The sequence below is a fragment of the Vipera berus genome (assembly GCF_964194415.1).
Source record: "Vipera berus genome assembly, chromosome: 4".
NCBI lineage: Eukaryota > Metazoa > Chordata > Lepidosauria > Squamata > Viperidae > Vipera > Vipera berus.
This window is the reverse complement of record NC_138206.1, coordinates 110514089-110538569: the sequence shown is the minus strand read 5'-3', so window position 1 is coordinate 110538569 and position 24481 is coordinate 110514089. Positions and strand designations below refer to the sequence as shown.

General features: G+C 47.6%; 1 protein-coding gene across 1 annotated transcript in view; it reads right to left on the bottom strand.

Moving 5' to 3' along the window:
• Positions 1–17535, bottom strand: part of KLF12 (KLF transcription factor 12) — a gene marked incomplete at its 3' end in the record, with an annotated part of 230349 nt that extends 212814 nt beyond the window's left edge. The window contains 1 exon segment of the mRNA XM_081326857.1: positions 17477–17535.
• Positions 17536–24481: the final 6946 nt, after the last annotated feature.

Sequence of the window (24481 nt, the reverse complement as noted above, 5' to 3'; positions counted from 1 at the left end):
CAATCATCCGTGCTATATTTCCAGAAAATGCATTCGTGATGAAAATTCATTCCTTTTTCTCAACATTTTCATAACCCTATCTTGGCCCCCATCCAAGTCTCTTTGTCAATTCCCTCTGTTGCTGCTTTAGAAGAGACATGAACCGACTTCCGGTGGCTCCACGGCGCCGGAGACAGCCTTCCCGGGCTGCCCGCCGCTCAGCTGTGTGATTTTTCGCCCGAAACAGCGCCGATCAGCTGTTCGGGCGAATTTGAAGCCCCCTCCTAGGGAGAAGAGGAGGGGGTGAGCCCCCAGGTAGGGGTTGAGTTCTCCGGGGCCGCCTGAGCTTGGAGCTTGGGCGGCTGAAGGATCGAACTCCCCCGTAGCCTGGGCTGCTCCCAGCTGGCTAGCGTCTCTGCTCCGGACTTCATGGAGCAGAGCCAGGCGTCTGCGACCATCCCTGCTTGAAGGAGAGACTATGAAAGGAAAAGAGCAGGCAGAGCAGTACAAGAGGGAAAGATGAAGAGATGAAGAGGATTATTTTATTTTACTCTCGAGCTTGATGGACTTTGCTTAAAACTTAAAGTGAAAGTGCGTCACAATTGTAAGTAAAAGATGGCGTCTAAACCTCCCCCTAGAACTTTTCGGAGTGCTGGAAATTCTCCGGTGCAACAACAATCATTACTGCAGGCGTTGCACTCTCCAGATGTATTGACATCGAAGGATCTTGAAAAACATACCCAGTTAATTTTGGAGTCAATGGCTGTTAAATTTGCACAGATGGAGGAGAAATTGGAGAAATTGGAGCAGAGAATGGAAGAAAGGATGGAACAGAAACTTAGAGAGATGAAGGTAGACATTTTGTCCTCAGTGCATAAAGTAGCTAAATGTGTGGAGGTGCTGGAGGACAAAGTGAAAGAACTGACTCAAAAGAATGCTATATTAGAAGCAAAAGTATTGGAAATTGAAGATTTAAAAGACAAAATGGATAGCGAACTGAGTCTGGCTCAATTTTATCAGATGCAGTTTGCTGTTAGAATTAGAGGCCTAAAAGAGAATATTAAGGAAGATTTAAAGCAGCTGGTTTCTGAGGCTTTTGAGGTGGTATTGAACCATCCAGCATCTGAAATAAAACAAGGCATGGACAAAGTGTTTCGTGTGAACTCGTGGATTGCTAAACAGAGAGAGTTGCCTAGAGATGTGGTGGTTTATTTTGTAAAAAGGGAAATTAGAGATGAAGTTATACAAGCTGCCTATGATACTAAAGTTGTGATTGCTGGTCAAGAAGTTTTGGTTCTAAAAGAAATTCCTCCAAAGATTTTAAAGAGAAGGAAGGACTTTATATTTCTTGTGCAAGAGCTCAAGCAAATAGATATAAGGTTCAGATGGGAGATCCCAGCTGGGTTGAGCTTCATGTATGAAGGCAAAAGGTACTGTTTGGGTACTGTGAAGCAAGCGCATGATTTTTACAACAATGTTTTAAAAGCAATCCCATCAACACTTTTGGAAGCTGCAGAGGGATCTGGAGAAGGAGAACATCAAGAGGATGAAGATGGACAGATAGACGAGAATGGTACAGGAGGAGATCAAGCTGCAACTCTTTTGGATGATCCTAGAGAACAGAGGGTGACGCGTGCTGCCTTAAAACGCTCAAAAAAGAAAAGAAAATAGGACTAGTAGAAATCTATGGAACTTCCACAACATACTGATAGTCAAGTGGTAGTTGTGTTTTTAAGAGTTTTGGGATGATATGTATGGTAACAGAATCTTTAATTTGGAATTAATGGACAATTTACTACAGAGGAAGAGGAAGAAAGTTTTGTGGGTTAATGTGGGTTAATTTGTGTAAGAACTATCTATTATAGCCTATTTTGGCTAGAGAGGTTAATAGGGATAGGTGCTTGTGATGTGTAAATGAGAATATGTTTAGGAAATAGTGAATTGTGGAAGAACATAGATGGGAATGACGCTAGTTTTCTTTTATTTTAGTTCTTTATACATATTTAGTATTATTAAGGATTGGTTTACTCTATATAAGCTAGAGAGTGATGGATTTTAGAGTTTATAATTGTTAGTATATGATTGTTTATGATTGCTTTTTAGATATATACCTTGTATTTTGCTCTGGGAAGTCGGGGGGGGGGAGGGGGGGAGGAGGGGAAGTAGGGGGGGGGAGGCAGGGGAGGGAGGAGGGAGAGGGGGAGGGGGGGGGATAGGGGGGAGGTAGGGAGGGGAGGAGGGAGGGGGAAGGGGGGGTTTTTTAAAGGAAAACTGTATTTTAAAACTTTTCAATAAAAAAAAAAAGAAGAGACATGAACCATAAACAAGGTCCATGGAGGCAATCCCATCCCCCAAAGACCTAGGGAACTTAGCCCCCTCCCAGCCCTAAAGACAATTCAAGGAGGTCCTCAACCCTGTAGCTTCTCCCAAGGAGAGTACCGGCCCTGTAGCTTCTCCCAAGGAGGGCAACAGCCTTCCAGAATTTGCTACTTGTTGCAGTTGGCCACAGCCATCTGTAGTTTGAGGATGGAGGTTCATTCTCTGAGCTTGTGGGTTGGTTTCTGTATGTTTTGTTACCAGGCTAGCATCTTCCCAATGACCTCACCATCACAAGACCCATCATAAGGCTCTCATTTGATGCAACCCACCCCTGACCCATCACAAGACCCTCACCTGACCTACTGACCACATGAAGCCCTTAGAACAGAGGTCCCCAATCTTCGGGGCACCAGAGACAGGTTACACAGAGAGAGGTTTTTCCGTGGACCAGAGGGGGCGTGGTTTTGTGTGCTGTCTGCATCCTGTGGATGGGGCTTTCCTTGTTTGTGCGGAACGGTTGTTGGCATGCTGCGGCCCGGTACTGGTCCATGGACTGGGGGTTGGGGACCCCTGCCTTAGAAGCAAAAGTACACTTGACACTGACATCCCCTAAATTCCACTGAAGATGTTACCTAGCCTGGTAATGAAATGTTCAGAAACCAACCCACAAGCTGGGAGAACAAACCTCTGCCCTCATCCTAGACCAGGGGTAGGCAACCTCTTTGATGACTTGTGGACTTCAACTCCCAGAATTCCTGAGTCAGCATGGCTGGTTCAGGAATTTTGGGTATCGAAGTCCACAAGTCATAAAAGAGCCAAGGTTGCCTACCCCTGTCCTAGATCCAAGCTACAGATATTCACCCACCATTGTACACCTGCCGTTCTTCTGGGGCTTGGGAATTGCTGTGCTCAACAGCTTTTCATAGATCCTCCCATTGTTATGAAAGGTCACTGGATAAACAAACAGTAACAGGAAATGTCTTGAGGCCCTGAGTTACAATATGCCTTCTGACAGCAAGCAAAATGTATTTCTGCTAGAAATTTTCCAGTCCTGGACTCCAAAGTCATACATATTTATTCATTTATTTATATCCCACCTTATTTTCACAAATAACCAAAGGCGGGGAACATATCCAACACACCTTTCTCCTCCTATTTTTCCTCACAACTACCCCCCTGTGAGGTGAGTTGGGCTGAAGGAGAGTGACTGGCCCAAGGTCATCTAGCAGGCTTTCGTGGCTAAGGCAGGACTTGAACTCACAGTCTCCTACTTCCTAGCTTGGGGCCTTAACCACTAGACCAGTGGTGGTGAATCTATGGCACGCATGCCAGAGGGGGCATTCAGAGCCCTCTCAATGGGCATGTGCACTGTCTTCCCAACCCTGCCTCCCCTCACCACCCCCTCCTCCCCAGAAGCCCCCTGGGAGGGGAATGGCCTCCGGGTATGGCCCATGCGGAACAGCAAAGCCAAGGACAAGGCAGCTGGGCAGCGGGGACAAGACTCCACCCTCGTGCCCCATCACGCACAGATGATACTGAAGGCCACCTGCGGAGGGCGTGGCCACCATGGCACTGCTGGGCTGCCTGGGGCAATCTGCTGTGGTGGGCCGTGGAGCTGGTGGGTGGCCTGTGGGCGGGCGCGATGGGGTGGAGCAAGCAGAGCGGAGGGCGGAGCAGGGGCAGAGTGGGCAGGGTTGGGGTGGGGGCAGCTTTTTGGCACTTGGTCTCTAAAACTTTGTCATCACTGCACTAGAGCAGGGGTAGGCAATCTTGGCTCTTTTATGACTCGTGGACTTCAACTCCCAGAATTCCTGAGCCAGCATGGCTCAGCATGGAAACCTCTCCCTTTCCCCTCAGCATGGCTGGCTCAGGAATTCTGGGAGTTGAAGTCCTCGAGTCATAAAAGAGCCAAGGTTGCCTACCCCTGCACTAGACCAACCTGGTTCTCTTTTTTTTTAATTTCATTGGCATGTTCTGATGTGCCATGTTATTGCCACATCAGAACATGGACGTACCTACAGTGCACACCAATCAGAGCCAATGTAAAGTCATGCTCTGAAAAACAATTCTGTTGGCAGACCCAAGAATTACATTCAAGAAGGAAATCCTCGCCTAAGGAAGGAGAATGTATTAACCACCAGGAGAAAATAAAACAAGCAAGGCACATATTGATTTATAAATTATCTTAGAGGACTCCTTTCTCATGTAGGTAGTTATCATTTTAAAGTTAATAACCGAAGATGCCCTTCCGTATGTTTTACTGTTTGGGAAAATTATTGTCTAAGGCATTACTTCATCTACTTGTTGCCCTCCAGATGTGCAGCAAAGTCCGTTGTGAGCCAACTTGGCCTTCAGCAGGTTGTGGAAATCTCTGTGAAGTCCATGGAGAGTCTCAGTCATCCAGGTCATACTTGTCCCAAAGATCCTTTTTTTTCCCCCACAAGCCAACTGGACTTTCTTGTTTTTCTTTGAAGACATTTCGCTTCTCATCCAAGAAGCTTCTTCAGCTCCAACTGGATGGTGGGGAATGGAAGGATTTATACTCCTTGGAGACAGCTGGTCGTTTGCCTTCTTTTAGAGAGTTGCTGAGGCCACCTGGAGGCTTATCAGGGTCACCTGAGTGGTGCAAATGAGTGGGGAGCCTTCTTGGAACTGCTGAAAGGACTGTGTTGTAGATAAGAGACAGATGATGTTGTATCCCTCCCCCTCTGTTGAGAGAGGGCTGTTCAGTTTTGATATAGGTGGCCTCTTTGATCCTTCTTTCAAATCTTTCCATTCCCCACCCTCCAGTCAAAGCTGAAGAAGCTTCTTGGATGAGAAGCAGAATGTCTTCAAAGAAAAACAAGGAAGTCCAGTTGCCTCGGGGAAAACAAAAAAGCATCTTTGGGGCTCTGTGAAGTCCATCAAGTAAGTAAATAGAATCAACACGTCAGAAGGATCGAAATGAGATCTATGAACAGACTGAGGACATTAATGGTAGACATCCTTTACCAACTGAGACATTCAAGAAGGCTCCAGCTCCTCTGCAGAAATACTGGCTTAGCCTTCTAGATCCTGTAGTCCTAACATAATGTGAGAGCACCCATCAAGCTTCCTAATCAGGGTCAACTATTGGTAAATCAAGTCCTCCTTTTTATCAGGATACAGAAACAATACAGGTTTCTCTACTGTTTCTGTATAACATTTAGTGACCGTTCAAAGTTACAACAGCACCCAAAAAAGTGACTTATGACCGTTTTTCACACTTAACGACTACTGCAGAATCTTTATGCCCAAAATTTGGATGCTTAGCAACCGACTCATATTTATGACGGTTGGCGTGTCCAAGAGGCCATGTGATCTTTTTTCTTTTGCAACCTTCTCACAAGCAGAGTCAATGGGGAAGCCAGAATCACTTAACAACGGGATTACTAACTTAACAACTGTAGCAAGAAAGGTTGCAAAATGGGGCAAATCTCACTTGCCAACTGTCTTGCTTAGCAACATAAATTTTAGGTTCACTTAGGGTTGCAAGTCCAGGACTATCTGTATTTCGTAGAAGGTGCAATTAGCGTGGTTCTTTAATGAAATGTTCTGATGTAGGTCTTCTAGAAGCCTGTCCTGAGTTTAAGCCATCACTTTGCAAAACCTGTAGAGGACATTCTGGAGTATACAAGGGTAACATCCAAGGGCCAATGTTGGGTTATGTTTTCTCTTAGACCACAAATCATGCCTGGTGACTTTGTTTTCTGGTCAACACTGCCAGAGTACTGCCTTCAGTCTCTTGTCTAACTACCAAGAGTTTCCATCCCTACTTATCTTTCCCTATTTATCTTTCTCAGTTGGGTCAACTAGGCTACACAACAGTTACCATTTGAGGAATGACTTGGCTCTTTAAAGAAAATTCCACAATTCCATTCTCTGGCATGTAATCTAACATGCCAGTTTAACAGTTTTAATTCAACTGGACTCAGAGCAGGACTTTTTAGGGAAGATTTTTGTGTGTGTGCATAGTGACGTCCCCTTCACAATCACAGCCCCCAAACCAGGAAATGACAGGAAACAAGCATTTTAATAATCTGTAGGCAAACAGAAGTTGGCATGGTGGCTCAGTGGTTAAGGCACTAGGCTTGTCAGCTGGAAAGCCGGCAGCCCAGTTCGAGACCTGAGCGCCACGTGAAGAGGTGAGTTCCTGTTACTTGTCCCAGCTCCTGCCAACCTAACCGTTCAAAAGCATGCAAATGTGAGTAGATAAATAGGTACCACTTTGGTGGGAAGCTAACAGCACTCTGTGATGTCATGCTGGGTACATGACCGTGGAGATGTCTCAATGGCTCAATGACCTTGAAACGGAGATGAGCACCAGAGCAGGGGTGTCAAACTCGCAACGTCACGTGACGTGTTGCGATGTATCACAATTTTTTTCCCATTGCCAGAGCTGGGGTGGGCGTGGTTTCGGCATGACTCATCCGGCCTGCGGCCTGGCAGTTTGACACCCCTGAACTAGAGGAATAAGGTCCACAGGGACTCTTTTACCTTTGTTATTGGCAAACAGAACCTCTATGGCACTGCAACTGGAGAAGATAAGGGCAGTCATTGCCTCTGTGCCTGCTAATTGATATTCTTGTAGCTGAGAAGAAACCACTTATGACCCACTAAATTACAGGCCATCTATCCTACTTTTACACCATTCATCCTGCAGAGTGCAAAGTTAATCACTCTATATCCCAGAGTCTATTCTGCTTTATCGATTCTATATTTTAGCATTAAACACCCAAATAATTCCGACCCTTTTCTTAATTTGTGCCAGGAAAACAAGTTCAATCAATTTTGGTCTTCACAGAACAATACTATATATTTTTAATTATTCTACAGTAGGTGTAGCAATCTATCTAGGGAACAGCTGAAAATTCACTTATGCATTGGGAAATCCACCATTTTGGAAGAGAAAGAAAATGAAAGCACTATAGTAAGGATTACATAATAGGTGAGAAAACCATCAAGAAAGAATGTCTAATAATTTTTCATTAATTTTAGAAGAAATACTGTATTTCACAATATGCACATCTTTTTCAAATAAGTTTGAAATTGGTAAACCACCAATTCCATTATTTATTTATTTATTTATTTGTGGAAATTCTAGGAACCAAACAGTTTTTCAGATATTTTGCTATGAAATTAATATATCAACCTGGAGCTGGGATCCAAATTCAAATCATGGTCCATGTTATGTACTGGGCTCTTGTGAAATACCACGTGGGTTGCTGGAGCAGCTAACGGCTCTCCAGCAACCCAGACTACAAGTCTCCTGTGCTGCAGTTGGCTATCTCCAGGTGGCAGTGATTGATTCAAACCTATTGGCTGCTGCCTAGGGGCTAGACCAGGGATAGGCAACCTCGGCTCTTTTATGACTCATGGACTTCAACTCCCAGAATTCCTGAGTCAACTATGCTGACTCAGGAATTCTGGGAGTTGAAGTCCATGAGTCATAAAAGAGCCGAGGTTGCCTACCCCTGAGCTAGACTATATATTGTGGCTAGTCACAGACATTTCCCCAGTACAGTTCCAGCAAGAAATAAACAATGAGTTACCCTGTACTCAGTTCAGCGTCTTCATTCCTGCGCCAAAGAACCTGCTTCCCATGGAAATTCATCATAGAGGTGAATTTCAGAAACCACAAAATTTCTGAGGGTTCCCTCCTCCTAACAAAATGAAAGGAGAGCTCTGGTGGCGCAGTGGTTAGTATGCAGTATTGCAGGCTAACTCTGCTCACTGCCAGCAGTTCGATCCTGAACGATTCAAGGTTGACTCAGCCTTCCATCCTTCCGAGGTCGATAAAATGAGGACCCAGATTTCTGGGGGCAATATGCTGACTTCATAAACTGCCCAGAGCAGTTTATGTAAAGCACTGTGGGGCGGTACATAAATCTAAGTGCTATTGCTTATTTCCTGACATAGAAAGATCCAGAAGTTTCCACTATTCAAGCTACCAGAGTCACTGGCAAATATTCTTATGTTTAGGTCATAGCGCAGCAAAAGACGGACACGGGAGTCCAACATCTTGAATGCTCTCCAGAACTCAAGAGGAAAAGCAATCTCCAAGATAAACATCAGATGAAGGAAGTTTTATTTAAATCAGATGGGGAAAGAAGTATGTTCTCTGTGAATTTCAGCAGTTGACACTGATGCTTCTAGCCAGCACAGACAATACCTTTTTCTTTTCTTTTTTAATCCGGCAAGGGGAGAAGCATGTGGTTTTGTTCAGAGGACTGTAAAAACAACAATCAATTGTATTTTGATTGTTTTGATGTAATAATTGGGTAAAGCATCATCCTCTCGAAAGGTTACCAGAATTCTTGTGCAGGGCGGTGCAGAGATCCGTATTCACAGGAGAAAGAATGCTTTGGAGTGTGCACAGACACGCAGCTCACAATGCTTGGGAACCTTAAAACAGCTCTGTCTTGTCATGGTCACCCTCTGCAGTGGCTAGGCAATCTCAGGGAAGGCAACATTTGTCTCATTGTGCTTCTGACGCCTTGTTCTTCATGCCCAGCAAAGGCTGCACAACTTTAAGACTTCATGAGCAGAATGTCTCTTCAAATCTTTTTTTTTATTATTTATTAAAGAGTTTTACAATATTTTACAATATATCCCCAAATCCCCCCCACCCCAAACCCGCCCACTTCCCCCCCCCCACTTCCCAGAGCTAAATACAGGATTATAGTTACAACAATCATATTCTAAATAAAAATTTACACAATATACAATCAACCAAATTCGTACTGCGCTTTAACTCTCTCTTAGCATAACTACTAACAATAACAATATCCCACTAAATTCTACTCATAAGCTAAATGGAACTTTTTGGTCCCATATTTGTTTTCAATATAATTTATCCATCTCCTCCAAACTGAAATATATCTCTCCTGTGAGTGATCCTTTAAATAAGCAGAAATCTTGGACATTTCTGCAAGATTAGAAACTTTAAACACCCATTCTTCTACCGTAGGCAGATTGTCCTTCTTCCAATATTGTCCCACCAGTAACCGTGCTGCCGTTATCATATTCAACATCAGATTAGTCTCTTTGACATCACAATTTACAACAATACCCAGTAAGAACAATTGCGGGGAAAACTTTATCTTCCTCTTAAAAATCTTTTGAATGTTCCACCAAATTTTAATCCAGAAGGCTTTTATGTTTCTACAAGTCCACCACATGTGGAAATAGGTAGCTTCAAATCTTAACTGTTTTTAAATTTCAGGAACTATAAAATATTCAGCTAAAAGGTCCTGTAATGTGATAAAAAGTTCCAGCATCCACACAATACATGATGTAGGCCTCTGTATTTGTAATGCTGCACAACCTGCCCATCTCCAATCAACTTTTGATATTCGCCAGCAAGCTCCACAACCAAATCTTTGTACAGAGTGCTTAAAAGCATTTGATCTCCACACACTCGTGCACATTCTGAAAGGTTTAGCATAATTCAATACCACCCAGTCTCTGAAACTCCTTCTCAGAAGCAACCCCAAAACTTCAACTTTTCAATCCTTAATTCTCACACACAAACTAAAGCTAAGAACAATGGCAGCTATTAATTTTCCCCTCAAGGGGAACCAATGGGGTTCCCTGGACACCGTTGACTTGATACACATGTGATCACATTGGGGGAGATGAGTCTTCAGAATCTGCTGGGAACAACCCATGGATTCTGGTTGCAACGGTCTTTCCTGTTGTCTATTTGGGAACTGGATATGCCTGGATGAAACATTGGAGGCAATCTACAAATCTATAATCTACAGGAGATTGTAAAGTGCTGTAGAGCAGGGGTCCCCACCACCACCACCCCCGGTCTGCAGCCCAGCACCGGTCCACATCATGCCAGAAACTGAGCCGCACAAACAAGCGAAGCCCCCATCTATGGGATGCAGTCAGCACACGAAGCCACGCCTTCTCCGGTCCACGGAAAATCCTCTCTCCGCAGAACCAGTCCCTGGTGCCCAAAAGGTTGGGGGCCGCTGTTCTAGAGAAATAAGAAATGGTTGCTCGGAGATTGTGAGGCCTTCGGTGGGCTAAGCTGGAAACAGAAAGGGTCTTATTTCATTGGAGCAGCTAATTTCTTGAGAGAGGAAGAGGGTCTACCCATCTCAGTCACCTGGCATCTATTTTTCCCAGCCAACCCTTGTAAGATGAGAGAGAACTGAAGCAACTCCACTGGTCAACACTTTCAAACAGGGTTGGGGTTAACAGTCTTCATGAAGACAATCCCTTTGCCATTACAATTGATCGAGCTTTCCTCCCTGCTTATTAGTCCTCATCACCTGCCCTTTCTATACCCATTAAGGGCCCCTCTCTTAGACCAGTACATAGGAAACAAGCTCTACGCACAGCGCTGAAACTGAGAACAAAAGGGTGGTGTCAAAACTAACCCAAATGCAGATTTGCCTTCAGGTGTCTTTTCCGTACTGCAGAAAGGACATGTTTCTCCTCTGAAAAGACCACCTGATTCTTCATCATCAACGGAAGCCTCTTTAGAGAACACGGGAGGCCACCAGGCAGGATTTTTACCCTGGCAACATGCAACGACTTAGCATGCTTTCATTCCACAGTGCAAGCCCTTTAGAAAGGCATTTTGCTTCCTAATTGGGGAAGTTGTAAGTTTCTTTCTACTACTCAGGAAGAACTGCAGCTGCAGGGGGGAAAAAAGCCTTAAGTTGAGAAGGTCAGAAGGTTCATCCACCCTCAGGAAAGGGTTGTTGTTGTTTTTTTCTTAGAAAAGTCACGTTACCAGGTTAGAGCCAGTGTTTCCTTTACGCCTAAAGACAACGGTGCACCACTGGCAGTGCTTTGCAAACTAAGGAGGGGAGGGGGGGAAGCAATAACTTAATTTAATGCAAAACAACCTCCAGTCAAGCTTAAACACAAATCCCACAATCTGCAATTTTGAAAAATGTCTGCACTGATATGGCTGGGTCGGTTTTCGCTCTTTCATCAGCTGAGCAAGAGAGCGCTCAAAGAAGGCCAAGCCAGAAACATCGGAATTATGGCAGATGGATGGAAAAAAAGAATTTGGCTCCTGCCTTAGATGGGGTTCTAACTCATCAAGTCTTCCAAGTTCCCAAGCAAGCAACTATTTAGAGGGCGAGTCTTTTACTTAATTTGGCAACAACAAGATACCAACCATACTATTATTTCAGCATCAACGCAAGTACTCCTTGAGTAGCTGCCTCAAGGAGACCTTCTGGGGGAATTTCAGGGTGACCAGGAAGTTGCCATAAAGCTTTTCCACCCTTCTCCTATCTCCTTTCTCACCAGAGTCTTACCTAGTGTGCTGATACCAATATGATGTTTTTAATTTAATTTAATATTTCCCTGATTTCATACAACATAGAATAATAGAGCTGGAAGGGACCTCAGAGGTCTTCTAGTCCAACCTCTTGCTCAAGCAGGGGAGCTTATACCATTCCAGACAAATGGTTATCCACTCTCTTTTTGAAAGCCTCCTTAGTTCTAGGTTGCTTCTCTCCTTGGTTAGTTTCCAACCATTGTTTCTTGTCTTGCCTTTTTGGTGTTTTGGAAAATAGTTTGACAATCCCCCCCCACACACACACACACCGTGTTTGTAGGAGCCCCTCAATTTTTGGTACACTGCTATCATGTCACACACCCAGTCCTTTTCATTAGACATTCCCAAATCCTGTAACTTTCTTCATACTTTTTAGCCTCCCTCCCCTTAATCATTTTTGTTGCTCTTCTCTGCACTCTTTCCAGAGTCTCAACATCTTTCTGATATTGTAGGGACCAGAGCTGGATGCAGTATTCCAAGTGTGATCTTACTAAGGCTTTGTAAAGCGGTATTTTATTCATTTTCCTAGGATTGTAAAGTGGCATTTTATTAAATTTCCTAAGATGATTCATAGTACTATAGCCAGAGAATCCAAATGGGAGAGTTTTGTTCCCTGGAATTCCCTTTCAGGTCCAAATGGACTCCTGGGGCAAATGCCTCAGTGCTCCTATAGCCCCAGGACCAAGACTGAAGGCTGCTTGATGAGGACCCTCAACAGAAGAACTGAATTGCTTGAGCAAAAAACAACATCTCTGCTAACAAACACTGCCGTTACTTTGCAAGAAATGTTGCATCTTTGTGCCAGCCAGAGCACTTGCACCAAAGCCAACACATAATTCATGATCCTCTCGGGGCAAACCAATGGGGCAGGTGGCCGCCCTCCCCAAGATGCTTCTGCACCCGCAAGCCGAGATGCACGAAGAAGCGGAGCCCGTCACAGGAGTCTCTTTTCCAGCTCACGTTTGGCAGGTTGGCGTTGAGGTTCCTCAGAAAACCTCAAGGCAAAGCTGTTGGAAGAGCAAATCAGGCATTGGTGGGAAGATCAGCCACCAGAGAAAATATGCCCCAGGAAAGTGCTTTTTTCCACAGAAGAAAGGAATCTCAGACCAACAGCTAGAGAGGTCTTTCCTCCAACAGAACCAGGAGACTCTTATCTGCCCTGCAGGAAGAGGCCACAATAAAGTCCACCCTTTCAATATAATATCCTTTTCTCGGGGAAAGGAAACTAAAGGAAAAGCTTGCAGGGAGGCACTTCCGGGGGGTTCTACAGATGGATAACTAAAATGCAGTGGGAAAGGCGCTCACTCGCTTGAGATGCCAGGCCTCTATCCTCGCCTCGCCCGGCCCCACCTTCCCTTCTTCCTCTCCTTTCCCAGGTTTGGCAGCTTGACAAGCTTTCCTGATGAATAGCAGCAGCAGCAGCAGCAGCAGCAGTTCCTTCTCAACTGGCTGACCTCCCTTTCTCAGCCATCTGAGGAGTTTCTTTCTGGAAGACCGGCTCCCTCCTCCTCCTTCCTCCTTCCTCCTCCTCCTGCTGTTGTCTTTAGAGTGACACTTCCTGCCTAGTTTGGGCCAACTGTTTTGACACCAGGCCCTTCCATTCATGAAAGACACGGCTGGCTTTCGCGGGGGGGGGGGGGGGCTTTGCCGAGAGCTCCAGATCTGCCTTCCTTCCCTTTCCAGCCCCACCTCCAATATTTTGTCCCACTTCTTCTTCTGCCCCGCTCTACTGCACCCCCTCTTTAGTTTTTGTTGGCTCCAGCTTGCACCTAGACTGGCTGTCTCCTTGTTCCGTTGGTTATGAATTAGTTATTAATGAAGAGATGCTTAATCTACCTGCCAGAAGGAAGACGGCACAAAGTAGAAGGAGTCAAGCTATTCTCCAAAGCACCTGAAGGTGGGATTAGGAACAACGGATGGAAACTAATCAAGGAGAGAAGCAACCTAGAATTAAGGAGAAATGTTCTGCTCGTTAGAACAGTTAATCAGTGGAACGACTTGCCTCCAGGAGATGTGGGTGCTCCCGACACTGGAGGTTTTTAGGAAGAGATTGGACAACTATTTGACTGAAATGGTATGGGGTTTCCTGCCTGAGCAGGGGGTTGGACTAAATGACCTCCAAGGTCCCTTCCAACTCTGTTATTCTGTTACCTACTTTACACTCCTGGACACTAGAGTTGAAGACCACAGACAGCCTCTATGGGTCACCCCTAAGTTTCTGCCCTGTTTCCTACTGCCCGAATCATTTTTTTCAAGGTTACTGAGACCTACTTTCAAAACCAGTAAATGCCCAAAGAAATAAAATTGCAATAGATGTCACACGCCATGAAGAGGAGGAAAGAGTGAAGAGAGAATACAGAGAGATGAGCATAGATCTCACAGATGCTTCTGACGTGGATAAATCCACCAAAACACTCCCTCGTAGCGGACCACACCCTAGCCCCTGGGGCTCAGGGGAAAGAAAAGCAACCATCCTGGAAAAAGTTCTCTCTCATCCCTGATACCCTTTTAATGGAGATCCCCCCCCCAAAAGTAATGTTAAGTAGTGGGCTCTTTGGTACAGGAAGGAAGACACGAGGCTGAGTACAGGATAACACATACTTTATTCTTGCTAGAACTATACTGAAACTTGGGCTGCAACCAGCCACAATATATAGTCTAGCCCCTAGGCGGCAGCCAATAGGTTTGAACCCACTCTTGCCGCCTGGGGCTAGCCAATTGCAGGACAGGAGACAGCTAGTCTGGGTTACTGGAGAGCCGTTAGCTGCTCCAGCAACGCACGTGGTGTATCACCAGAAGCCCAGTACATAACAAGTAATCTAGGGTTTTCTGCAACCAAGTGATGCAATCCAGCACTAGACAGCCCTCCCCAAAGTCTTCTGCTCCAAATACCGAGACAACCTCCAAAAAGAGGGGCACCAGTGGTGAACATGGCCCTTCACGGATGATCTCAGTTCCATGGGAACATTCAGGAGACAAGTAGGACCACAAGAAACTTTGGACTGCCACAGCCTAGAGAACAAACACGGCATCTTCACTTTGCCCAGAAGTCCATAAGAACTTGACAGAAGACTGATCTTCGGTCAAGTTTTTTATGGACTTCTGGGGCAAAGCGAAGGGGCCGTGTTTGTTCTCTAGGCTGTGGCAGTCCAAATCAGATCAGTCCCAGAATGCAAATCATCATTTTTCTTTTTTTGGTCTCTCCCCCCCCCCAGAGAGAGCTGGTCCCTTTTTCCAGAAGACAGAAACGCAAGGATGGGAATTATGTCAAGACTTGTCCCCAAGACACAAAGTAATAAACCTTAAATCCTCAGACCTTTATGGAAAGCCAGAGAGTGACTCTCTCTCACGGTTGCTGGAGGATATCCCTCTGCCCAGGGTTCCAAAAGCGGGGCAGCATTTCCTGTCATCCCAAGACCCTTCCCTACACCCAAACACCCCACCTGGATCCCCCCCACCTTCTTTAGCTGGCCAGCAGAGACGCTTTCCCCCCTGAAAAGTAAGCCTGGGGTCCTAGAAGCCTTGGCGGAGATGCTTTGCGTGACCTGAGAGTCAATTCGACGGCTCAGCCTCTTCCTTCCCCACCCAGGAGCAGAAAAAGGAAAGTGACATCATTGTGTTTGTACAGGAGACAGAGGGAGAAGAGCTGCTGGCTGGGGCTGAGGCTGTGCGCTCGCTCGCTCGCTCAGCCGCGGTGGGCTCTCCGAGCTGTACGGAGAGAAGCGGGGAGGGGAAGGGAAGGGAAGGGGAGAGGGAGAGCAGGAAGACTGCCTTACTTTGCCACGGATGACGACAGTATCTTCAACCTTGCTAAAAGGATCAGGCAGCCCCCCCCTTTCCCAACCAGCTCTCCCACTTGGGCACTTGGCGAGGAAGAGGCGGCGAACAAGCGGCTGAATGTTAACTTAAAACTCTCCGCGTCTGAGAAGCGTCTTCGTTTTCTCCCCCCCCCCCCGGCCATCTCGTTGCTGACAGGCGGGGAGGGCAGGAGGAAAGGGAGGGGTTGTGCATGTGTGCGCACTGTACACACACACACTTCACTCGGCTGCTCCTGTTTCATTTCAAGGCTCAGGAAATGGTGCTCACATACCAGGGCCATATAAAGAAACCTCGCCGTGAAGAGCTACCTGCCAAGATTGGGGGGGGGAGGGAGGGAGGGAGGCAGCGCCATGGAAACCGGCCTCTCGGTGCCCCTGCTCGCCACATGACCCTGAAGTGGGGCCAATTTCCAGTCCGCGGCTCTGAGCCAATCCAAGCAGCCCTTGGCGCACCGGAGGGCCCACCTCGGGCGGAAGAGCACCGCGTCCCCCGCCCAAGCTTTGGCAAAGGCTGCAGGGATGAACGGGGGAGGGGGACACACATTCCTGCCCGGAACAGGAGCCCGACCAAAAAGGACCCTCCCTCCCTCCCTCCAATTCGCACAAGCCCACCCATTCTCCTCCCTCCCACCCAAAGCGGGACCAGCTTCTAGCTCACACAACCTGGACTGGAGTTGGCGGGGCTTTTGAAGCCCGGCCCTGGCTTGATTGGCACGCGTCCGTCAGGCTCCGCGTGTCCCGACCCCGCCTGTAAATAAAAAGCTTCGTGGGTAGGAAGGGGCCGCGAGCCTCTCTCCGCGGTGCTTCCAAGGGGGCGTTTGGTTGCAGCCTTTCTTTCTTTCTCTTTCTTTCTTTCTTTCTTTCTTTCTTTCTTTCTTTCTTTCTTTCTTTCTTTCTTTCTTTCTTTCTTTCTTTCTTTCTTTCTTTCTTTCTTTCTTTCTTTCTTTCTTTCTTTTTTTCCACAGCCGCGAGCTAAAAACCCGCCACGGCGCGCTTATCCAGCTTTACGCATTCCGCCCGGACTTAAGGTCTTTAAGAAGCCGACACCGCCAAGCTCCTAAATCAGCTGAACCTGGGTAATCGTGATGAAAGCGCGTCTAACAATGCAAGTTTTGCCGTCCAGGACGCGAGAGAACCAGAAGAGCCCGCCAAAGCCTTATGTAAAAATCAAGCACGCTCTATTTAAGCTTTTGGGCGAAGAGCATTTGCTTCGCTGCTCTCCCACTTTTTCGGCAAAATAATAATAATAATCATAATAATCATAATAAATCCCACCCCAAACAAAGTTCGCTAGAAGTTCCTGCGCCAGGAGACCAGCACGGAGGGGATCTCTCTCTCTCTAAAGGCCAACTTCCCACCCGGGACCACCCCGTCTCGGAACACCCGCGACCCGACCCTGGCATTACTCCGCCTCTGCCCCAGCCAGCGGGAGTTTCCGCCCTGGCCCACCCCTCCACCCCCAGCCTCGGTCGGGCCGACCTCCCGCAAACTTCTCCCTTTGTCAACTCCCACTCCATCTTTCCCCCCCCTCCCGGGGAAAGGAGGAGGAGGAGGAGGGGGGGGCGAGGGAAGTAGGGGAGAGGAGAGGTGCGGGCTGGCCGAAGCCACTTGCATGACAAGCCAGGGGGGGCAAGTGACAGCGCCGAGTCCCGGACACCCGAGCGGTCGTTCCCGGAGTATAAGCGGCTCCGAACAACCCCCCCTCCAACCCCCCGGGGTCCTTCCCGAAAGACGTCCCCAGCCAACCTGCTGCCCTCCTGGAGGCTGAGCGGCCACTTCTGGCGGATGCGCCCTGGGGGCTGCTCCCCGGGCATCTCCCAAAGACGGAGAAGCGGGACACCCGCGTTGGCTCCGCCGCTGCTGCAACCGCTGAACGCGGGGACGTCTTTTCCTCGCGTTCCCAGCCCACCCTTCCCGAAACCCCTCCGGTGCCCCAGCGCCCAGGACAAGCCGCCAAGGCGGCGGGACGGCCGGAGGGAGCGCCGGAGGCGTTCACCGTGGCGACCCCGAGAAGAAGCTTCAGAGAACCGACCTGCTCCGCTGCTGTTGCCGCCGCCGCCGCCGCCGCCGCGGAGCCCAAGGACCCTCCGTCCCTCCAGGATCCCTCTCCGCCCGGACTCTCTTCTCCTCCTCCGCCGCCGCCGCCGCCACACACCCGCTGCCCGCCAGACACAGACCCGCGCGCGCGCGAGCGCGCCACCCGCGCCGGGCGCCCTCCGCTCCGCTCGCTCGCTCGCTCGCTTGCAGCCTCTTCTCCCGGCCGCGGCTGGCTGGCTGGCTGGCTGGCTCGCGTGCCCGCGCTTTCCCCCCCTCCTCGTTCCCTGGCGCGCGCTCGCTGCGGTTCTCGGGGAGGGGGCGAGGGGCGGGGTCGGGCGGGGCTGCTGGCTGGCTGGCTGGCTGGCTGGCCGGGGACTTTCGGGGGGCGGCGCGTAAAAGGAGCGCTGCTGCCGGGCACAATGCGGTGCCTCGACCGCCTTCCTGGCCGGGACGTCTCGGGACGGGGGTGGGGGGGCGCGGCTGCGGCAAGGGCGGGGTGGCTGCCACTCGCCGGCTCAGGTGGGCCGGGCTGCGCAAGGAGGAGGGGAAGAGGAGGAGGAGGAGGAGGAGGGGAAGAGGAGGAGGAGGAGGAGGAGGGGAAGAGGAAGAGGAGGAGGAGGGGAAGAGGAGGAGGAGGCTCCTGCCCCACAAAAGCCCCCGGCCCGCCCGCCTCGCTCGGCCGCTCCGAACAGCGCCCCCAGCCAATCCAGGGGAGGCCGGGGCGCAGGGCAGCCGCGCAGCCAGCCCAGCCCATCCCGGCCCCGGGGAGCCGGGTACCCAACCCAACCAAAGGGCGGGGAGCGAGGTCCGCAAGTAAAGGTGGGGCCGGAGCAGTCGATCCTTCCCAGTCCGAGGCGCAAGAGGAGGGTTGTCGGGGCTCCGGCTCTTTCCAAAATCTGCAGCCTTCGGCGATGCAGGATGGAATAAGGGCATGGGCTTCCAGGCAGCCCAGCCACCCCACGCGCGGATCCGCTCCCGGCCTGGCGAAGGAGGCATCAACTGCCCGCTGGGCTGGTGACCGGCTTCTCCCGCGATGCCCGCCGTGGGGGAGGGTTGCGCTCCGGCCACCTGCCCTCTGCAGGACGCGTAAGCGGGAGGGGGACTTGGTGAGCAGCAGCAGCTCCGTCCTGAGCTGCCCTTCCTTGCACTAGGTGGAAGTGCAAGAGGAGAGGAGAAGAGAAGAGGGTCCTCTGGGGACAGGTGCTCTGAAAGTCTGCCTGGGGCTGCCCTGGTGAAAGTGCCTTGCCAAGGTGCCAAGTCCTTTTGAAAGATTCTGAAGAGCAAGCTTTGGGCCCCAAGGGCAACCTGGAGAGCATCCAGTCTTCCCCTGGAAAGGAACCCGGGAACCGGGAGTCCACCGTCTTTCAACAACTACTTCCACCACCCTTAACATTTTAGCAGAAATCTGCCTTTCTGTCATTTAAGGCAGGGGTCCCTAACCCCTGGGCTGTGGCCCGCTGCTGTTCGGAACCAGGCCACGCAAGCAGCAGGTGAGCCCACAGGTGCATCCGCACTTGTGCAGGCAGTGTGTGAGCGTGTGCGTGCATGCTCCATTTCTGCGAGCGATGGGAGCACGTGCCTGCCGCTTGTGCAAATGGAGGTGTGCGCATGCACACATGCGCTTGCCGCCGCTTGCATGGAACCATCTCTTCTTTCCCCCCCCTCCCAATCGCCCATCTGCAAAGCCAGAAAGGTCTTTGCTTTGGGGCATATATTTTTTTTAGGTTTTTTCTCAAGTTTAATCATAACCAGATATTTTCTCCTAAGGCCTTTGAGGATCTGTAAGAGAATCTCTTTTTTTTAAGGTGTGGTGCCCGGCGTTAAGTGCGTCAATGGGATCTCTCCAATGCTGGAGAGAGTTGAATGGCATGAAGACTTTCCTGCCATTTTATGCATCCGAACCATCCATTTTTCTTTTCAATAGGTTCACAGTCGGCTTGCAAACCCATCTATCCTTTTGGCGCCTGCTGTCACCAAGCCAATGAAGAACTTTACCTGTGTCTGTGGAGATTCTCAATCATCCAGGTCGTGGTTGTCCCAATGGTACTTTTCCAAAGGGGAATTGGACTTTCTTAGGGTTTTTTTTCCCCTGGAAAAAAAAGTTTCGCTTCTCATCCAAGAAGCTTCTTCAATTCTTCAGTTCTTCAATTCTCCAGAACTGAAGAAGCTTCTTGAATGAGAAGCGAAATATTTTCAAGGAAAAAAAAACAAAAACCTAAGGAAGTCCCAGTTTCTCTTTGGGACAACTTTACCTGTGCCTCTCTTACATTTCCTTCTCTTATTTTCAGTCCTGTCACTTCTCGAGATCATCTTGAATTTCTGAGTTCTAGAATATCAACGGCTCTTTCCAGGGGTTCCCAAGCTTTAAATTCTTTTTGTGCCCGTGGACCCTGGCCATGGACCAGCAAGACGTTTCTTCAAGCATTCGAGGACCTCCCTGTGATGACATTGTTGTGTAGTGGGTTCTGTAGAGCAGGAAAGACGCCAAGCCGATGAGTACAACATAACAGCTCTTTATTTGGTGAAAGTGACTGTACTGGGGAATAGGGGCTAACTGCACTCATATATATATATATACCTGGCCAGGTACTCAACCAACCAATCGGATTGAACCTCTGTTTCCCGCCGAAAATGCTTCCCGCCAAAACAGTTACAGTTCAACGCCTCCTGGTGGTGACTCTTATGCAAGCTTTAGGTGTTCCAATAAAGCCTAATACATAACAGACATCATGACTTCCCCCCAGAGGGCCGTGAACCACAGGTTGAAAACCACCAGCTCAGTCAGTTTTGGGTTATCTGGAAGATTCCCTTAGCTGTCTCGTTAAAGATGAGAATGTGAAACGATTACCCTCCCCTTGGTTGGGGAAGGTAATGAACATTCTTTGGGTGGTCTGGTGCCAACTTTGGAGCTACGTAACAGCCATGGCATCCTCATCTTAGAACTGTCTTGGAGAACTGTCTTCTCAAAGAACTCTGCTGCTACCGCCAACATCTGCTGGTTTGTTTTGAAGAATTGTAGAGATCGCCATGCTGAGACAAAATGATGATATTTTGCAGGGCTCCAGAAGTACTACTATGCTTCTGGGAAAGATTGAGGAACACTTTTGACATTTTCAACCTATATTTTCAGCCTGAATGCCCAGGAAATGTCCCCTTGAGCAGCTGTCAAAGCTTTATTTCTCCTCACCTCACAAACCAAGCTATCCCTTCCTTATTAACTCATCCATCTAGCCCTGACAGGACTTTAACCATTTCTACTGCACAGACACAAGAACAGTCCCAACAATTCCCGGATTTTTGTCTTTCCTCTCTGCTGGGATTCAAACTTCTTATGCTGTAACTTTACTTTTATTCATTTGCTTAAGGCCAGGGCTGGAGCCTCACCAAGCCTGTCGGGAGGGGGTTTGAGCCTTAACGATTCAAATATTTTATTAATTTATCAAAATATTAAAAAAGTACAAAGAATGAAAATAATGGAGGAAAGGGGAAAAAGAAAACAATGTGGGATTGGGGGAGAGAAAAAGAAAAGCGTTGATTTCTGACTCCTTTTGGTGCAGTAGAATAAGGTAGTAACATAAAACCTCATCTTTTAACTTTTAGGTAATAATATATACTAGCCATTTCTATAAGAAGGAGCCTATCTAATTAGCAAGGTTTTTCTTTTCCCCACCTCAAACACAAAGTCCCAAAGCAGTTTCCGAATAGAAACAAAATTAATTGTCTTCTTTTCTTTAACCAAAGCAATTTTGCCATCTCTGCTAAGTCCATCAACTGTTGCAGCCATTCATCCATTGTGGGAATCAAAGGTATTCTTCCATTTTTGTGAGAGTTTGAGTCCTGAAGTGCCTGCATATCCAGAGGAGGGGTAAAAGTGCAAATAAATAATGAGAGTGCACTCAACTTTGCAGAAGATGTGAGGTGTCATTTCATCCTATGTAAAGGAATGTTCAGTTTCTATTCTCTTAGGGCAGAGGTGAGGAACAATGGCCCCTTTATAACTTGTGGACTTCAATTCCCAGAATTCCCTGAACCAGTATGGCTGGCCAAGGAATTTTAGGAGTTGAAGTCCACAAGTCATAAAAGGGCCATCCTTCCCCACTCCTGGTTTTAGGGCTGACATTGAAAGCTACCAGATGACCAAACTTTTGCCCAATTTAGCATCTGGAATTTACTGGATTCTGCAGTCGTAAGAAACAGAGGGAAAAATAATAATTAAACAACTAGTGCCTTAGCCCAACTTAAACACTTTATTCAGTGATAAAATTCAAGATGAATTCCAATGAAACTAGTGAAGCCTGGATGTGTCGGCCAAAATACACCCAGAGAGACTAATTTAGGGGAAAATAGATTAGGAAAAGCTGAATGAAGGACAGTGTAACTTGAACATTAGCAAATGACATTGGGAAAGCTTTCTCAGATTAACATTTCAAACTATTTCCTCTGCAAAAAGTGGTGTCTTGAGGTAAGGAATTGATATGCTCATGAGAATTTCCCACCCAGGGAAGTGAACAGAAAGCAGAGAATCCCAAACAGATTTGCAAGGGAGATTGATACTCAAAAGATAAACAAAGGTAAACAAGTCCTATTCCAAGATAAACCATTGAAATGTTATGTAATATAAGCTACTTAAGACCACACCTGGAATACTGCAACCAATTTTGGTCACCATGCTACAAAAAAGATCTTGAGACTTTGGGAAAAATTCAAAGAGCAACTAAGACAATCAAAGGCCTGGAGACTAAAACACATGAGGAACGGCTGCACAATTGAATTTGGCTAGTCTAAAGAAAGGGACGCAGTGGCTCAGTGGGTTAGGACGCTGAGCTTGTCAATCAGAAGGTCGGCAGTTTGGTGGGTCGAATCCCGAGTGCCGTGTAACAGAGTGAGCGCCTGTTACTCGTCCCAGCTTCTGCCAACCTAGCAGTTCGAAAGCACGTAAAAATGCAAGTAGAAAAATAGGGACCACTATGGTGGGAAGGTAACAGCGTTCCGTGCGCCTTTGGCGTCTAGTCATGCTGGCCACATGACCACGGAGACGTCCTCGGACAAGCGCTGGCTCTTTGGCTTTGAAACGGAGATGAGCACCGGCCCCTAGAGTCGGAAACGACTAGCACGCATGTGCAGGGGAACCTTTACCTTTACCTTAGTCTAAAGAAAAGAAGAAATAGGGTTGACATGATTCCAGTATTTGGGGGACTGCCACAAAGAAGAGGAGGTCAAACTATTCTCCAAAGCACCAGAGGGCAAGACAAGAAACAATGGTTAGAAACTGATCAAAAAGAGAAGCAATCTGGAATTAAGGAGACACTTCCTAACAGTGAGGACAATCAACCAGTGGAACAGCTTGTCTTCAGAAACTCTGGGCGCTCCATCACTGGATATTTTTAAGAAGACACTAGACAGTCACTTGTTTGAAATAGTATAGGTTCTCCTACTTGAGCAGGGGGCTGGACTAGAAGACCTCCATGGTCCCTTTCAACTCTATTCTACTGCCCATTACCTTTCATGGACCTTGGTTGATGCTACCTGTCTTTGTGTATCTCCTTGTATCAACCAAGGGTTTGGTGACTCTACTTAGTTTTTAATCACATACTTCTTTCAGTTACTCCTCGGCTTATACAGGTAGTTCTCGACTTACAACAGTTCATTTAGTGACCACTCAAAGTTACAATGGTGCTGAAAAAAGGGATTTATCACCATTTTTCACACTTATGACCATTGCAGCATCCCTATGGTCACATGATCAAAATTCAGAAACTTGGCAACTGGTTCATATTTGTGACAGTTGCAGCGTCCCGGGGTCATGTGATCACATTTCGCAACTTCCCAACAAGCCAAGACAATGGTGAAGCCAGATTCACTTAACAACCATGTTACTAAGTTAATTACTGGAGTGGTTCACTTAACATTGTAGCAAGAAAGGTCATAAAATGGGCCAAAAGTTGCTTAACAAATGTTTCATTTAGCAACAGAAATTTTCAGCTCAATTGTCATTAAGTTGAGGATTATATATTTGTTGTTGTTGTTGTGAAGTCGTGTCCGACCCATCGCGACCCCATGGACAACATTCCTCCAGGCCTTCCTGTCCTCTACCATCTTCTGGAGTCCATTTAGCTCATGCCTACCGCTTCAGTGACTCCATCCAGCCACCTCATTCTCTGTCATCCCCTTCTATTGCCCTCAACCTTTCCCAGCATTAGGCTCTTCTCCAGTGAGTCCTTCCTTCTCATTAGGTGGCCAAAGTATTTGAGTCTCAACTTCAGGATCTGGCCTTCTAAAGAGCAGTCAGGGTTGATCTCCTCTAAGACTGACCGGTTTGATCACCTTTCAGTCCAAGGGACTCGCAGGAGTCTTCTCCAGCACCATAGTTCAAAGGCTTCAATTCTTTGGCGCTCAGCCTTTCTTATGGTCCAACTTTCACAGCCATACATTGCAACTGGGAAGACCATAGCCTTGACTATACACACTTTTGTTGGCAGGGTGATGTCTCTGCTTTTTAGGGTGCTGTCTAGATTTGCCATGGCTTTCCTCCCCAGGAGCAAGCGTCTTTTAATTTCTTGGCTGCAGTCCCCATCTGTGGTGATCTTGGAGCCCAGGAAAATAAAATCTGACACTACCTCCATTTCTTCCCCATTTATTTGCCAGAAATTGAGAGGGCCAGATGCCATGATCTTGGTTTTCTTAATGTTTATTTTCAACCCAACTTTTGCACTCTCCTTCTTCACTCGCAACTAGAGGCTCTTTAGCTCCTCTTCACTTTCTGCCATTAGAGTGGTATCATCTGCATATCTTAGGTTGTTGATATTTCTTCCAGCAATCTTAATTCCAAGTTTTGATTCATCTAGCCCTGCCTTTCTCATGATGTGCTCTGCATATAAGTTAAATAGGCAGGGCGACAGTATACAGCCTTGCCGAACTCCTTTCCCAGTTTTGAACCAATCAGTGCTTCTGTGTCCAGTTCTCACTGTTGCTTCTTGACCCGCATATAGGTTTCTCAAGA